This window comes from Typopeltis vanoorti, chromosome 24 (genome assembly GCF_054136105.1).
Source record: "Typopeltis vanoorti isolate ZY-2024b chromosome 24, IOZ_Tvanoo_1.0, whole genome shotgun sequence".
Lineage (NCBI taxonomy): Eukaryota > Metazoa > Arthropoda > Arachnida > Uropygi > Thelyphonidae > Typopeltis > Typopeltis vanoorti.
This window is the reverse complement of record NC_143572.1, coordinates 90,578,262-90,596,295: the sequence shown is the minus strand read 5'-3', so window position 1 is coordinate 90,596,295 and position 18,034 is coordinate 90,578,262.

Sequence of the window (18,034 nt, the reverse complement as noted above, 5' to 3'; positions counted from 1 at the left end):
GCCGAATGATGTTTGAAAGATTTCAGTGCATTTTTTAGTTTGTCCGAAAGGGGTATCTCTAGGTGATCTCGTTGAGAATCAGTCAAGGTGGGAGATTTTTCTAAAAGTTTAGGCCACAATGATTCATCAACAGGTTCGGCAGTGTAGAGGTTGGAATAATAAGTTATAAAGGCTTCAGTGACGTGTTTTCTTGAGGATGAGATTATATTATTAAATTTTATGGATTGAATATTCTTGTTTTTTCTATCGTCTTTTATCTGTTTGTAAAAGGCGCGGGTAAACTGCTTCTCTGCTGATAATTTCTTTATCCTCGCTTTCAAGGATTGGGTTTGTATATCTTCTTGTTCCAGTTTAGCAATTTCTTTTTTATATTGTTGAATCGTTAGCTGTATGTGAGGTATATTTTTATTGTTGCTATCATTTTGAAAAATTTTGATTAGTTTGTATAACTTTTTTATTTGCCTTCTGGTGTTGTGTTTTAACTCAGCAGCGAGGGATTGGAGTTTAAGTTTGCATGAAAGTTTCAGGTTATCCCACCAGTCATCTATTTCACCTGTTTCTTCCTTCTATATGATTTGAAATTAGTTGATTGAGTTCTTGTTGAATATTGCTGTCTTCTAATAAAACTGGGTTGCATCTCCAGAATCCAGTGCCATGAAAAGAATCACTAAGAAATTGCATGGTAATCACTACGGCAGAATGGTCGGAAATGTTTTGTATTTGGCTTGAATTGTCTATAACTGTTTGGTTGAGAAAGGATGTGAGGTTATGGGAAATATAAAAACGGTCTGGTCTGGAGTTGACACCCCTGCTAGAACTCCATGTTGTGCCCTTGTGTTCAGGGTAAAGGATGGACCAACTGTCTGACAAATTGAGTTCACTACATACTTCGCCTAATTGATGTTTTCCGGTATCACCCTGGTTGGGATCGCCTCCTTCTTTGTCCAATCGAGTATCCATAACAAAATTAAAGTCTCCACCCATAATTATTTCAAATTCTCCATCTAAATAAGGATAGTCCGTTCAGGAAGGTTTTCCTTTCTTTTTTATCATTTGGAGCAGAGACATTTACTAGTTTAATGGAGTGATTGTTAATTTTTGTATGTACGGCAATAATTCTCCCTTCTTGATCTCTTCTGGAAAAAAGAATTTGACCCTTGAAACTAGAATTAAACAGGATGCCAACCCCTTTGCCTCTATTAGTGCCAAATCTCCAAAAGGATTTAATCTTAAATTTATTCTCAATATTTTTACTGCCTTTAATTTATTTATAAAAGTTTCTTGTGTAAAGATTACATCCCATCCGCGAATGGACATGATATTATTTAACCATTGCTGTTTATGCATACTATTGAAACCTTGAATATTTATAGTGGCAATCTTTAGTGGTTGGTCCATTACTGCCGCTTGGAAGAGGATGGCTGGTTTTTAGACTTTTTATTGGATTTTTTACCTTTATGTTCAGTAACTTGTGAGCTGTTGGTATCAGCGCTTAGAGAACTAGACCTAGATCTTTTGGGGCATGGGTTACCAGTAGCTTGACTGACAGTATCTACTGGAACATTTGGATGATTTACTGTTTCATTCTGGACTAATTCTGATTTTGATTCGATAATCTCACATTCTGATGAGCACAAGGGAGGATCTTCAATTGGTCCTCTGCTTTCATCGTCTGTGAAATACATTTTTTGTAAATCGTCTAATTCATCACCTTTACGGGGTAGATTATCTGGGAAGGATGAGAGGGAGTCATCATCGAATGCTACATTCTCCCTTGGTCTTTCTGAATCAGTAACGGCGAAGTCCATTAGACTTTCATCATCTACAAAGCTAGACTTAGGAGTGTCAGCCACTGCATCCACCGTCAAGGAGGGAAGGCTTTGGTCCACTTCTTGATTAATGATATCTTCTGTATCTGCTGGAGGGAGGGAACTACTTTCCATCTAGTCAGCACTTTTTACATTCTCGCAGATATCTGAGGAAGGTGTGATTTTCTCTTCGTTCTTTTCAACAGAACCCTTAGTGGTGACTTTAACTGCAGGAAGAGGTGGGAAATCTTCCAGTGACACTATAGATGAGGTAGTTGCTGGACACTGGAACCTTCTGTGGGACAAGTCACCGCAATAGTTGCATGATGCGATGCAGCTTGGTTGGGAATGGCCCACCATACCACAGTTCCCACACCTATTTTCAGGGCAGTCTCTTGCAATATGGCCAACACGACGACATCTGGTGCATTCTCTGGCCATACCAGAATAGCTCACCATTACGTAGTGACCTTTAATATTTACAAAATTAGGTACTGGTTTTGTCATATGCATTTTTACATGTATCTTGTCGCCTTGCACAATGCTAGGGTACTTATCAAAACCAGGTCGTACCACTCCAACGACGTTGCCATATTCTTGAAATTTTGCTTTAAGCGTCACATCATCAATTTCCGCTGGGAGTTTCCGAAGGTAGACAAATTTGAATCCCAAGGAACTCACGGCAGCAGGCAGAAAAACTTCGTCTTTTAATACTATACCGTTTTCCAATAGCTTATCTTTTGTTGTGACTTCATACAATCCCTTTTGATAATCCCAGCAGTTAATGTGGGTAATATTATCTACACCAGGGACATTAACAATGGCTTCAGCTATTTCATCAGGTTTAACTGCTTTTTTAGTGTAAACTGCACAGTCAAGGATCTTAACAATCTTTCATTGGACATCTTTACAGAAATAGAAAAGGATACTAACAAGAACTTTACTTGTGTAGGGCAGTTCCCCTTTATCTAAGGCAGTGGAACTGAGAGATGTTACGGGGGGAACGTGAAGAGGTTCGTACGTGGTCTCAGACTGACTCCCTTATTCCAGATGTAACGTACCAAAGTACTCCCAACACTTGTCCTCTTGGCGGTGGGAGCCTGCCGGCTATAACCCTCGTACACGATTGTGTAGAGGGGGAGCTTCGGGATACAGTCCGGTGTAACCAGTGCTATGCACTCACCTGCAACACCTCTGAAAAACAAAATAAGTGTTTATTATTATCCCAGTCCGGGGATTGGGTGTAGATCTGTAAGGACAGATGCTACACTGAAGAAAAGCTAGAAAGCTTAATATCTTGGGTCCCAATGGGACCCGTGATAGATATAAGCACAGAAAAAACACAATCTACCTAATCACAGATATTATAGGAGTTCATATCTCTCACCATTGGCCTATGGAGTAAAAAGAGCGCTGAGGGTCAGCAGATAGCAAGAGACAGATAGACTAAGATAGTAGTAGGAAAAAGAGGCCTCAGTCGACCTGATTAACTATATAACCCGAAGGTTGTGGCTAAAAAGGTCTGCAGACATCATCTCCTCACATGTGTTCTGAAAAAATCCAAACTAATTAGTAAACTCCGAAGAGTACCTTAAGGTGACCAGCCAAATGAACCGAAGAATAAGGTCCAAAAAAAGACCCAAACAAAAAGACCGTTTGACCAAAAATTGGGGAAGGACCTGCCCCGAGTGATACAGCCCACAAGGAGCTGTACCGCCTCGACGTAAGCCTTTGCTGCTCGGGTTCTACCAGGCCAACCCCCGCCTGTAGAACTATAAGACCAACAAATATACATATGAAAGAGGGTCGAGAAGTTAAATGAAGATACATGGTTTTATTTGTCCCTGTGTAAGAATACAGAGGATTGGTGGTTTGCACCATTTATTGACGAACCGCCCATCCCCTAACAAATACCTTTCTTGTGCCAGGAATTGTGGTAGATAAAAGTAAAATCCACTAACGATTTTGGCGTAAACCCGGTTTTCATCGTGTATCTGCAATTTTTTACGCACTTTCCAGATATGATATTTAAGTACATTTACAAGGAAAATTATGAACTTTTGAGTTTTCCTGACGGGTGGGGGAAACTGCAAGTGTATTACCTCTTCCAGTGTCAGCATTGGAATATCTAATATTGTGCTTAACTTTTGCCAGATCCGCTGAGCGGGGGGACAAAAATAGAAAAAGTGCTCCACTGTTTCGATGTCACGACAGACGTCACAAAAGGGGTCGCAGGGACGCGGTATGTATCGGGACTTTACCAGTTTCACAGGGAGCCGCCCATAGGCGATCCGCCATGCCAAATCTCTGTGAAAAGGCTGTCCCCAGCTATCCTTCATGTTTTGAAATAATATTCCCATGTTCGTTTCGATTTGCGGAATATCATACCTGGAAAGACGAAAAAACTCCCAGTATAGTTTCTGGGACTTTATTTTTAAAATATCTAAACCGTCTGATTTGAATTTCTTAATATATATACAAAGTGGATAGTACCACTCAGGCACAACCTCCGCGCAAGGACCAGCATAACCAGTGGTCCCGAAGAGGGGCAAAAAGAACCCTAAGTATCTAATTAAAGTGCCGGAAATATGATTTGATTGTAAAGCCTTCCGTAGAGTTTTAAAGGTATTAACAAAAAACAGGCATTTTAATTTAGGGAGCGAAAAAACCCCTTCAACAGTTGCGAGTTTTAAATATTCTTTTTTTATTTCATGCTTTCTAGTGTTCCAAAAAAAATTTATCAGTGGACTGTAAAGCTGGCTTTCCTGTACGTTCAGTATGTCTGTAACATTAATGGTATGCATCAGCATAGGGGTAATTATTGTTTTGATTACTATCGCTCTTCCATAAAAGGAAAAGTAGTTAGCTTTGAATGGCTGTAATTTTTCCGTACAAGTCGCCTGTAGTTTCCTTAAGGGCAATACCGGAGTCTCAAGGAATGGAACGCCTAACACTGTAAGAGGTTCGATTTGTGGAGTTAAACCAAACGGAAGGCGTGTGCTATGAAAATTTCCTAGAATTTTAATTTTTGTTTTCTGTGCATTGACGCGAAGACCACTGATTATGCTGAATTGTTGCAATATGCCGAAATAGATGTAGATAGAATTAGGATCCCTGAGTGTAGCTACTACATCATCGGCATAGGCAACTATTTTGCTCTGTCTGGAGACTATGGGTAACGGTATTCCCCTGACTGCAGGGGAGGTGTCAATTTTCCTGAGGGGCTCTAGTGCTATAGAGAAGAGGAGAGGGCTTAACGGGCAACCCTGCCTCACCCCTTTTTTCATAGGAACGGGTTCTGAGAGGAATCCATTAATGGAAACGTGAGTGGAGGCCCCCGCGTAAATGTTTTGTATTACACGGCGGAGCCTAGCTCCCACCCCTATTTTTTGGAACGTGTCCTGTAAATAGGTGTGCCTGACACTATCGAACGCTTTTTCCAGATCCGTAGAGAGAAGCGCTAGAGGGTAATCTTTATTTTTTGCTAGTCGGATTAGATCTCTTAGAAAAAAGAGATTCAGCTCCATCGACCTACCTGGGAGCTGGTAATAACTTTTTCTATGCCGCATTTCATACGGTTACAGATAAGTTTAGTGAAGATTTTGTAATCTACATTTGTCAGTGAGATCGGTCGCCAGCTACTAGCTAAAGTGCGATCGCGATCCTGCTTTAGAATGAAGACTGTGTAGCTTTTAACGAAATCCTCGGGGATGTTTCCCGAAGTGAGGAAATCGTTAAATAATTTTACTAAGATCGGTGAAACAAATTCCCAAATAGATCGATAGAACTCAATCCCTAATCCATCCAATCCAGGAGTTTTCGTTGCGTGCATTTTTTTTGAGGCTGCTTTGATTTCTCCCACAGTTATCGGCCTGTCGTGCAGGGCAGCGAAATGATCTGGAAGACGCATGACGTCCCGCTGGCTATAGTCATCCGCTCCCTGTCGATCAGAAAAGGCGCTGAGGTAATACTGATAGAAATGTTGGAGGATTTCCGGCGTCGTTTTAAGCATATAGCCGTTCTCCTGGATCTGGTAAACCGTTCGATCGTCATATGCCGCCACCCGTTGTTGGTTATAGAATGCAGCGGAAGGCGTTTCCAGATATCTAAGATGTAGCCTAGCACGAAAGTCGAGGTCATCGACCTTTTTCTGCCGTTCCTGCTGCAATTCTATTTCTACCCGCCTAATGAGATCGCTACAGGGAGCCCCGCTCCGCTCACTTTTACGGTACCAGCCCAGCTCCCTATAGAGATCCCTTAGACGTTTCCGACATTCTTGCGCTCTTTCGCGCCCACACTGTTGAAATAGTTCCTTTGCCTGCAGTTTAAACTTTAGCCATGTTTCCCAGTCCCAGCTGATGTTTCTCCATTCTTCGCAGAGGTGCTGTAGCTTGTTGCTAAAAAGACTGGGGAAGGCGGGAGGAAGTCTCCAAGGGCCTCTGGCTGTTTCCATGACCTCTGGGAGTTTTATTTTTAACAACACCATTTGGTGGTCAGTCAAGAGACCGCTCACTGCGACGTGTCGTATCGCACAGAGATGTGGCTGTAAAGACTGTGATATATAAAACCTGTCTAGCCTTGTCGATATTTGACCACAGCACCACGTCGTTCCAAGCTTGAGAGGGTTGTGTTGCCGCCAAATATCGACAAGCTCAAACTTTTCACAGCAGCGTTTCAAAACCACCAGTTCCGATGTTAGCGTTTCCTCCTATTTTATCATAGCGGGTGTCCTCTACGCAATTCCGGTCTCCCGCCACGATTAGGTGTTGCACTCCCAGAAAAAAATTTTCTAGCGAGGCAAAGAAACCCCTTCGCTGGTGCGGGCTATTCGGGGCGTAGGTTGCAACAAAACGGGTAGTGGGGCCACCATACTTCCAGTCCACAGATACTAAACGTCCTATTGTGTCATTTTGGACATTAAAAAAACCTCCCACAATAGGGGGACGGACGATTATACCCACCCCCCTAGAATGGGAATCTCCGAAACACCAATAGCCAGTGACTGGGAAGCTTCCCACATCCCAGTGTCGAGAAAAATGGGTTTCCTGAATAAAAAAAATATTAATATTATGTAATAACATCAGTCTCCAGACAGCGCGTTGCGAAAACCGTTTATATTAAGGGTTGCTATTTGAAAACTAAGGTTCATTTAAGAGGGAAGTATGTTGCATTTTGCTAAGTGAACTAAGGTAGCGTGAAAAGCATATGTCCTCCTCCTTTAGGTTCAAAGCTTCTCTACATTGTTCCAAAGTAACTGTTTTTAGATCCTGTACAGTAAGGGCACCCCATTTGAACCCTATACAATCTGTTGAGGAATTCCCCCCTTGTGGTATCATAAAAACCGGTTCTCCTCTCTTATCGAATAATGGTAGGATATTATCTAGTTTCTTGATATCCTTGGAAATCTCTTATCAGGATCGCTCCACCTTTGAGGATATCCTTGCCCTCAAAATCCTCCGGTTGGTCCCACTACTTTCCTCCTTTGATTTTGATTTTCTAACGCCTCTTTCCTCGTCTAAAGACCGCTTAGTTGAAGCAGTAGATACGTCCATTTCTTCCGCACCGCTGTTTTGTGCATCCTCACTTGTAGGGGCTGCAACCTGCAGAGTCCTTTTATGCTGCTTTGTTTTCCCCACGCTGGTCTGATGGAAGGTGGCATGTTCCCCTTCCGTCATCGTCTGGCTAGCTGGTTCTGAGAGAGCTGGAGAGTAGACCTCCTCTGGAGATTCTGAATCCCCATTTGGAATAGGGGTGATAGGTATTATAGTCCCTCCTATTCTTTCTGCATGATTTCTATGTGAGCAAGTGTCCACCTTATGATCCGTGTCTCCGCACTTCAGGCAGGGTCTTTGGCACTGATCCAGCCCATGGCCTGAAGTTTGGCAGTTTCTACACTTGATTTTGGGGCAGTCTGCTCCAAGATGATCATATGAGCTACACCTCAAACACTGTCTCCTGACGCCAGGATAATTCACCATTACCCTGGCGGAACCTATGAAGACGAAGTTGGGGACGGCCGTTTTCATTTCCATCGTGATCAAGACCTCCCCAGATTTCCAGTCTGGCATGACAGTGTCATTTAACAGTTTGATATCACGGATTTCTCCATATTTGGAAAAGACCTTTTGAATTACCTCATTCCCTCTTTCCAGATATTCGAGAGGAAATCTATCGATTTTTAACGTCTTCACAACACTTCCTACCATAAAGGGATAAATTTTTTTCCCCTGCACACTCGAAACCCTGAAGGAGTTTCGTTCGCGTATTTACATCCTTAACAACTAATTGAAACCTGCCACCCCCATAAGGGGTGAAACCATAAATGTTCTGTGAGCCAACACTGTCAACTAATGCTTTAACTAGGGTTCGCTTGTCTAATTTTGCATTCACCACAATGCCGAGTGTTTTAACTCTCGGTAGAAATGAAGCCATAATTTTCACTGAATATAAGTAAAGTACAAAAAAGAAGAAACAATTCTAAATACAAAACTGTCGCACTAACTAAGTGGAACAGAATAAAGTGATTATACAAAGTCCGAAAACTTATGGACTTTTTTAACAAAAATAATAATAATAAAATAAAAAAGAGAAATGAAAAAACTTCCCCTTTCAGCAGAAAACTTCTGCTTACAGGGGAAATTCGACAACTGTGCACAAGACAAGACAAGACAAGAAAACAAATCCAACAAGCAGAGAAAGAAAACAAAATTGTCTTGTCTTACCAACTGGGCTGTGCACGGTCTCAGGAAGGAACTTCAACTACGAACTTGCGACGAACGGTTTAGGCTAAGCACAGATCAGACTAGTACCATTCACTGTGGTGAGGTGTTACCCAGTCATCATTTCTGCATTAGAGTTGAAAAACTCTAGCTTCAGGGTAAACTTGTAGAACGGAAGGAGAGCAACCTAGGATTACATGTAATGGATTTGTAACTTAAATTAATTTATGTTATAAACCTATACTGGCGATTTTCATAATTTGTAAGAAACTAAGTTATATTTTTAGTATTGAAATGGTTGCTATTTTTAGCCTCAGAGTAGTTCTTCCTTGGCTATAATATGATAACTAGGAGGAATTCTATTACAGCATAATAGAAGAATTAGGGAAAGAAAATTAAGAAACAGGAGAAAGGATAAAGTGTTTAAATTTTAATTCTTACCTGGTTATTCCACAGATAAGACATTAATTGAGGAACGCACCGTTGTTTGTAGAACTCGTCCGGGCCTAACTCTTCAAATCTCAGTGTAAGAAAGTTCTTGATACTATTTCTGCAGCTTCTTATAATGTCTGGAAGTCCTTTCATGCACTTGCTGTAGTACGCCACATTCCGGATCTTCCAAATATGGAATCTAAATTCTATGATGACATAAATAAGGAGTTTCCTTTGATTTTTGGACATGTGAGTGGGTAAACCTGTTAGATTGAGTGCCAAATTCTGGGTTATAGTAATATTGAATCTGTCTCCAACAAGTCTCAAAACCGCTTGAGCAGTGAAGCAAGTGAAGAACAGATGATCAATGGTTTCATTTTCTCCACAAAATGCACAACGGTCAGCCACTCTTCTATTCCATTTGGATACGAGATGGTTTACTGGGAGGATCTTGTGAGTGATTTTAAAGTTAAGCATTTTTCTTGTAGCATACAAACAAGGAAGGGTGTTGTGTTTCCAAGTTGTTCTATCTTCAATTGATGGAATTTCAGTGTCTTTTAAATTTCTTAAGCTCTGATACAGTAATGATCTTTTGTTGGAAAGTATAGGAACTTGCAAGCTAGGGATGATGGAGTTGAGGGATTTAAGGATGTCCTGATAGACACTCGGAGGAAAGATTGCTTGTGGACCGGAATATGTTATATTAAAAGTTTTGCAGTGTCTTGATCCGAGCCAGTACTTTATCAATCCATGCGCAATGTGGTTAGGGTTGATCAGACTTTTGAAGAGTTCACTTAACCTAATTGCCGTGATGTGTTCTGCTAATAACGGAATATTCATCCCACCATTCTCTGTTCTTGTCATTTTTATTCTCTTTATTTTGTCCTTTCTGTTTTTCCAAAAATAATTAAACATAATCTTTTCACATTTTTCTTAATAAAGATGTTTGTGGTAATGAAAGGGGACACATAGTATGAGAAGGTGGGGATCATAATTTGCTTTATGATTTGGGCTCTGCCATTGAAGTCTAAGATGTTTGACTCCCACTTCAGTTTGGTTTGTTGGAGTTTTCCAAGAATTTCTTCCTGGTTGACCAGAGTGTTCTCATTATTAAAGTAAATACCTAAACTTTTTATTGGAGGGATGGGAGATTTAATATCCGGCCAAAAACCAATAGGGAGAGTAGCAGTTTTGTCATTATTAATTTTTGAGCCTGATGCAGATTCACACGTTTTGATGTGTGAGAGACTTTCTTTTGAGGCTTCGTTTCTGATAATAATGTTGATATCATCTGCATATATTAGAACTTTAAGAGGAGGACCGACTATTGGAGGAAATTCCACACCTTTTATTTCTGGAGAGTTCCTAATCAGATTTGCCAAAATTTCGATGTAAATAACATAAAGGGCGGGGGAAAGAGGACATCCTTGACGAACTCCTCTTGTAATCTTCATAGGCTCAGACAATATTTCATTTATCAAAAGTTTACTGTTTATGTCATGATAGACTGTCTTGATCGTGTGAAGCAAAGACGGACCAAAACTGTGCTTGATGAGAGATTCATATAAGAGATTATGGCGCACACTGTCAAAAGCTTTACTTTGGTCTAAGGATATGAGAACAGCTGGGATTTCTTTGTAATTCAGGTAAGAAATGGTGTCCCGGAGGAAAAGAACGTTATGTGAGCTCGCTCTTCCTGGAACTGAACTTGCTTGGTTGTTATTTAAAATGGTTGGAAGTACTTGCGCTAAACGGAGGGAAATACATTTAGTTAAGATTTTATAGTCTGAGTTTAGTAAGGTTATTGGCCTCCAATTTTTGATATCTTTGAGGTTTCCCTTTTTTGGCACTAGGGAAATTATTCCCGATTTTTGGGAGGTTGTCAGATTTCCTCTAGAGATGCAATATTCAAATACCTGGAGGAGAGCTGGAGTGAGTTTTTGCCAAAAAATTTTGTAAAATTCCGTGGGAAGGCCATCCGAGCCAGGAGCAGAATGATTTTTGAAGGTTTTTAAAGCTAGCTTTAATTCCTGTACAGAAAGGGATCTGTCCAGCCATTCTTTTTGAAGGTTAGAGACTTTATAGAGTTTTTTTGAAGGAGCCTAGGCCATAGGGATTCATCCACGTTATCCGCAGTGTAAAGATGAGAGTAATAGGATTTGAAAGTTTTAATGATTTGTTCCTTATCGGTGTAACTAATATTATTATGAATAATTTTTTGTATCTCTTTGTTTTTCCTGTCTTCCTTAATTTGAGAGTAGAAAATCCTGGTGAGTTGATATTCTGCGGCGACCTTTTTTATTCTGGATTTGAGGAGTTGCATTCTGATGTCTTCTTGCTCTAGGGCTATGATCTGATTTCTCATATTTTGAATGGATTGTTGAATTTGAAGAATATTACTATTATTACTTCCTTGTTGGAAAAGGAATATGAATCTGTAGAGTTGTTGTACTTTGGATCTCTTATTTTGTTTTCTTTTTTTGGAAATTTCTTGTAATTTGTTCTTACAGGCAGATTTAAGCTTTTCCCACCATTCTGCTTTATCATCAGATATAAGGTCTAAATGTTCCGAAATTAAATGGTTGATTTCATTCTTAGTATCTTCTTCCTCTAAGAGAATGGGATCACATCTCCAGTAACCCGATCCGAGAAAGGAAGCTACAACAGTTGAATGATCCGAGATTTTTGTAGCATAACTTGTGTGGTCTACTAAATTTTGTATCAAAAGAGCAGTAAGGTTTTCAGAGGTGTAAATTCTGTCAAGTCTTGTCCTGATACCTCTGCTGGATTTCCACGTCGTGCAAGATTTATTGGGGTAAAGAAAGTTCCACGAGTCTATGAGATTGTATTCAATTCAAAGCAAATTTCGGTCAGTTGCAACTTACTGAAGTCACCTTGTTTGTAGTCTCCTCCTACTTTGTCATGTGCTAAATCCATCACAAAATTAAAATCCACGCCCATTATAATTTCAAACGATCCATCAAGATATGGAGGCAGATTTTTTAGAAAATGTTTTCTCTCAGCTTTATCTGTTGGGGCATAAATGTTGACTAGTTTAATGCTATAGCTGTTAATTTTGATGTGGGTAATAATAATATGTCCTTCTTGGTCCCTTTTAGAAAATAAGATTTTGCCTGTGAAGTTAGGATTAAAAATGATAGCTACTCCTTTACTTCTGTTTGTTCCAAAACTCCAGAATGATTTAACTTTAAATTTGTTTTCCAAATTTTTAACTCATTTCAATTGGTTGATGTGCGTTTCTTGTAAAAAAATAATATCCCAATTGTTATAGATCATGGTGTTAAACAACCAATTCTGTTTTTTGTTGCTATTGAAACCTTGGATATTAATTGTAGCTATGTTTAAATAAAGCGGTTGGGGGTTACATTGCTGGGATTTGGAGATGGTTTGATTCTTAGGTTTTCTGTTTCTCCGTTCTCTCTCTGGAGAGCTGGAGGTGTCACCATTTTCAGAGGTTGGTCTAGACCTTTTAGGACCTTGGGAATCAGGCTGGGTACATTGTGTTAGGAGAATGCGTGCAACTTTTTTAGTATTATCTACATCTTCCAGGGATTTCTTCTCTGTTTGTTTTGGAATTTTTGACTTGAGGATATTTTTATTGTCAGCCGATGTAGGTTGATTTAAAATTTCTTGGAGTTTACTGGTATCTTGTGTGTCTTTACTTGGATGGATAACTTGTTTAGGCTCCGAGATGAGATCTGAAGGGTAGGAGGAGTCAAAAACTCCCAAAGAATGATTTTGGCTAGGAGGGGAGGTTTCCTCTTCCATAGCTTCAGATGAGTCCTCACTGAGGTCGAGTGGACCATTTTCTGCAATAGCTTCACAAGACGAGGGAAGGCTAAGCTCTCTTTCTGTAAGATGCGTTTCTTCGGAAGCATTCTTTGTATTTGTAGGAATAGTGGAAGATTTCCCTTCTTTTGAAGAGGAGTCTACCATTGATGCAAGGTTAAGAGGCGTAAGAATGGGATCAGCTTCTTCTATAACATGGGTTGTGGTGCTAGGTACAGTGGAGTGTATTTTTTTAGATTCTTCAGGTTCGCTTTGTTTCTGAGGTCCTTTCATTGGAAGTGGTGGAAATTCCTCATTTGAGACTATTGGGATAAATTGCGTGCTGCATTCATACTTTCTATGGGATGGATCCTGACAAAGTTTGCAGGAGGCCGTACAGACGAGTTGAGAATGCCCATAAACGTCACAGTTCCCACATCTGTTGTTGGGACAGACCTTGGCTTCATGGTTTGGTTGTTTACATTTTGAGCATATTCTGGTCATTCCATCGTAAGAGACCATGACTAGATGACCTTGAATAGGTACGAAGTTTGGGACTGTTTTTTGCATATTAAGTTTAACGCTTATTTTGTCCCCTTGCTCAATGTTGGGGTATTTGGAAAAATGAGATCTGTTAACTTTGAGTACTGTGCCGAAATCTTTAAATGCAGATACCATCATGTCATCCGTTATTTCCGCAGGGAGTTTTCTCAGATAAATAAATTTAATCGAGCTACCGACAGAATTGGGGAGGAATTTTTCACCATTAACTGTAACACCTTCTTTCAGGAGAAGATCTTTGGTGTAGTGGTCTTTAGCCGTTACTTCAAACAAGCCTTTGGGGTAGTCCCAACAATTGATGTTGCATAATTTACTGGGACTGACAACATTGGCTAATGCGTCAGCCAGATCTTCTGCTTTGACCATTTGTTTGAAAGTGAATCTGACAGTACATGATCTATTTAATTTAGACATTTTTATTTTAATAAGTAGGACGGAGCTTCTTTATACGAAGGCAGAAGCTCTGCAACTGTTACGGGGGAATGCGTTGAGGATTGTACTTGGATTCAGTCAATTATCCCTGCTCCAAGGTTAGTACCAAAGTACATCCAACACTGGTCCTCGTCGCGGTTGGAGCCGGCCGGCTATAACCCTCGTACACCGAAATGCAGAGGGGGAGCAAGAGGTAAAGACTGATGACACCATTGTAATGCACTTTCCAACAACGCCTCTGAAAAAGAAAAGTGTTTATTGTTGCCCCTGTCCGGGGTTTTGGTCTAACACGACCTATGTAGCTCTGTAAGAACAGATGCTACAATTCAAATTAGCTAGCTAAGCTTAATATCTAGGGTCCCAATGGGACCCGTGGCAGATATAAGCACAGGACAAACACTATCTAACAAAAGCTATAAGAACATATCAGACTAGTACCGATCACTTTTACGGCGTCACCTAGTCATCATTTCTGGTTTAGAGCAAAAACTGCTCTACAAGGTAGGTGACCTTAAAAGAAAAGACAGGCTACTAACCGTTGCCTTTTAAACAACTAAAAGAAAACATTAAAACTAAAAGTGTAGGATAACACTTGAATAGTAAAGCAAAATTAATAATAACCTCAGTGGTGAACTTCTTTGGTTAAGTAACTGTAAGATATTTACATGGTGGGAACGACAGAAAGTTAGTTTGACTAACAAAGAGGTTTACATTAAATTACTATAAATTAAAATACTTAATTTAAATTGTAATCTTTATCTGATGATCATTCCACAGATAGCACAAGGAACTTGGGATGCACCATTGATTTCTGAATTGATTAGGACCTAACTCTCCAAGTTTCATCTGGAGGTAATACTTGAGGCTGGAGCGGAAACTTCTGATGTCTGGAAGGCCTCTTCTGCAATTCTGGAAGTAGGCAACATTTCGGATCTTCCAGATATAGAAGCGGAACTCTATGATGGTAAAAAGGAGTAGATGCTGTTGGTTCTTGGAGATAGTGGTGGGAACAGGAATTAGGAAAAGTGCCATACTTGCGGAGATTGAGGTGTTAAATCTATCTGAGACCCGGCGCCATACAGCTTGCGCTGTGAAGCATTCATAAAAGAGGTGGCTGATGGTTTCCTTTTCTTCACAGAATACGCATTTATCTTTTGTCCACTTGTTCTATTTCGCTACACGGTGGTTAACTGGAAGGATCTGATGAGTCAGCTTGAAGTTTAATTGTTTCCTTGTAGTGTAGATACTGTTGAGGTTGTTATTTCGCCATGTATATTTTTGGTCATGGGTCAAAGGTTCTAGGTCTTTCAAGGTCCTTAACATAGCGTAAATTTTGGTTCTTTTATGAGAAGAAACGTTGGCCTCTCCGAGGTGAGGCAAAAGGAGTTGAATAGCTTTTGTAACTTTTAGGTATTCCTTTGGGGGACGGATAGCTTGGGGGCCGACATATTTCAGGTTGAATGATGAGCAATATCTCGAGCCAAGCCAGTAAGTAGCGAGGCCATGACCGACATGAGCCGGGTTGATCACGGTTTTCTTCAGTTCCTCAAATTGAACAGCTGTAACGGCTTCTGGGAGCAGAGGGATGTTTAAGCCACCTTCATCAGTTGGGCGAGTCATTTTAATGCGCTTGATTTTATCAAGTTTATCTTTCCATAGAAATTTAAACATGATTGTTTCACATTGTTTAAAACAAGATGTGGAGACCAGGAAAGGAGGTAGGTAGTATGAGATGATGGGCCACATCAGTTGTTTAATTATTTGGGCACGCCCCCAGTAGTCTATGACATTGGAATTCCACTTCTCTTTGATGTTAACAAGTTTGTCATAAATTTCTTGTGGGTTTACTACTGAATTTTCATTATTATACCAATGGCCTAAAATTTTAACTGGAGAGAAATAGGTGTTTGTAAATTTTCCCAGTAACCAATTGGCAGTTGAGTGGACTTTTGGTGGTTAATCATGGAACCTGAGGCTTTCTCAAATATATTGATAGAATGATGAAGACCCTCTTTTGACTCTTCGGAGCGAATAAAGATGGAGATGTCATCTGCATACAGAAGACATTTTAAAGGCGCTCCAACTGATTGTGGAAGTTCAATACCTTTAATTTCATTGTTTCGGCTTATCAAAGTGGCTAAAATGTCGATATAAATGACATATAGTGATGGAGAGATTGGACATCCCTGTCTGACTCCTCTGGAAATATTGATAGGATCCGACAGCGTATCATTTATGGCGATACGGCTTGTTGGGTTGTGATAAAGCATCTTCAGATAACGGAGGAAATTAGGGCCTATACCATGTGCAGACATCATTTGAAAGAGGAGATCGTGACAAACTCGGTCGAAGGCTTTACACTGATCAAGGGAGATTAAAATTGCTGATATTTTTTTATGGTTGAGGTAAGCGATGACATCGCGGATGAAGAAAGTGATGTGTGACATGCCTCGTCCAGGAACTGCACACGCTTGGTTGTTCGGAATAATGGTAGACAGTACCAGAGAGAGGCGTGAGGAGAGACACTTGGCAAAAATTTTATAATCAACATTAAGGAGAGTGATTGGTCTCCAGTTGGAGACCAGATAAATCGCCTTTCTTGGGTACCAGGGTAATGATGCCTTCATGTTGTGATTTGGATAAATAACCGTTTTTAATGCAATATACTAAGGTGAGTAGTAAAGTGGGACCTAGACTAGGGCAGAAAACTTTATAAAATTCTACTAGTAATCCATCGCTATCGCTACCTGGAGCCGCATTTTGTTTGAAGGATCTCAGAGCTCTCTTTAACTCATCGAGCGAAAGAGGAAATTCGAGTAGTTCTTTATGGTGATCATATATTATGGGAGAATTTTGCAAAAGACTAGGCCATAAAGTTCTGTCGACTGGTTCTGCTTTATAGAGAGTGGAGTAGTAAGACCAGAACGCATCAGTGACGTGGTCTTTGGAGGAAGAGATTATATTGTTGAATCGAATGGAAATAATATTTTTGCTTTTCCTGTCATTTTTGATCTGGGTGTAAAAGGCACGGGAAAACTGTTTTTCTGAAGCTAATTTCTTACTCCTTGCTTTTAAGAATTGAGATTTTAAATCTTCTTGTTCTTAGGTTGCTATTTGTTGTTTGGGATGGTTAACTGTATTTGAGGAATATTAATATTATTGCTGCCATTTTTAAAAATTCTGATTAGTTTATATAATGTTCTTATTCTTTCTCTGGATTTTTGTTTCTTTTCTGCTGCTAGAGATTGAAGTTTCAGTTTGCAGGATAACTTCAAATTATCCCACCAATCATCAAGTTTGTCTGTGTTTCTTTCTGATATGTGTGTGGAGATCAGTTGTAGTTCTTGTCTAATACTGTTGTCTTCCAGCGAATGCGGGTCACATCTCCAAATTACGGAGCCATAGAAGGATTCACTAAGGAATTGTAAGGTCATGACGACTGCTGCATGGTCAGAAGTTTTATTAATCAGAGATGATTTGTTTATAGTAACTTGTTGAAGGTGAGATGTAAGGTTGTGGGAAATGTATAATCTATCCAATCTGGAGCTGACACCTCTACTGGAACACCACGTTATACCCTTTTGGTTTGGGTGAAGCAGGGACCAACTGTCAACAAGGTTGTAATCGTTGCACAGATCAATCAATTGATATTTACCTATATCACCTTGGTTGGGGTCTCCCCCTTCTTTGTCAAGTTTAGCATCCATTATACAATTAAAATCTCCCCCTAAGATGATTTCAAAATCTCCGTCTAGATACGGGGATAGCCCAGTAAAGAAGAATTTTCTTTCACTCTTGTTGTTCGGTACGTAAATGTTAATAAATTTAATGAGGTGAGGTAATTGTTAATTTTGGAGTGGACAGAAATAATCCTCCCTTCTTGGTCTCTCCTAGAAAAAAGGAGTTGGCCTTTGAATATTGGACTGAAAAGGATGCCGACACCTCTACTTCTGTTAGTGCCGAAGCTCCAAAAAGATTTAGTGTTGAATTTATTCTCGATATTTTTAACTAACTGAAGTTTATTGATAAAGGTTTCCTGTAGGAATATGACATCCCAATTACAGGCGGACATTATATCTAATAGCCAATGTTGCTTATGAGGACTGTTGAAACCTTGAGAATTTAAGGTGACAATCTTTATTTGTTGATACATTATTGGTGTTTAGATGTTGGGAGATTTTTGGACTTTTTATTTGATTTTTTCGTTTTATCCTCAGACTCATTAGAACCATTTGTACTAGACCGTGGTCTCTTAGGACCAGGAGTATTAGAGGCTTGACTGGAAAAATCTAC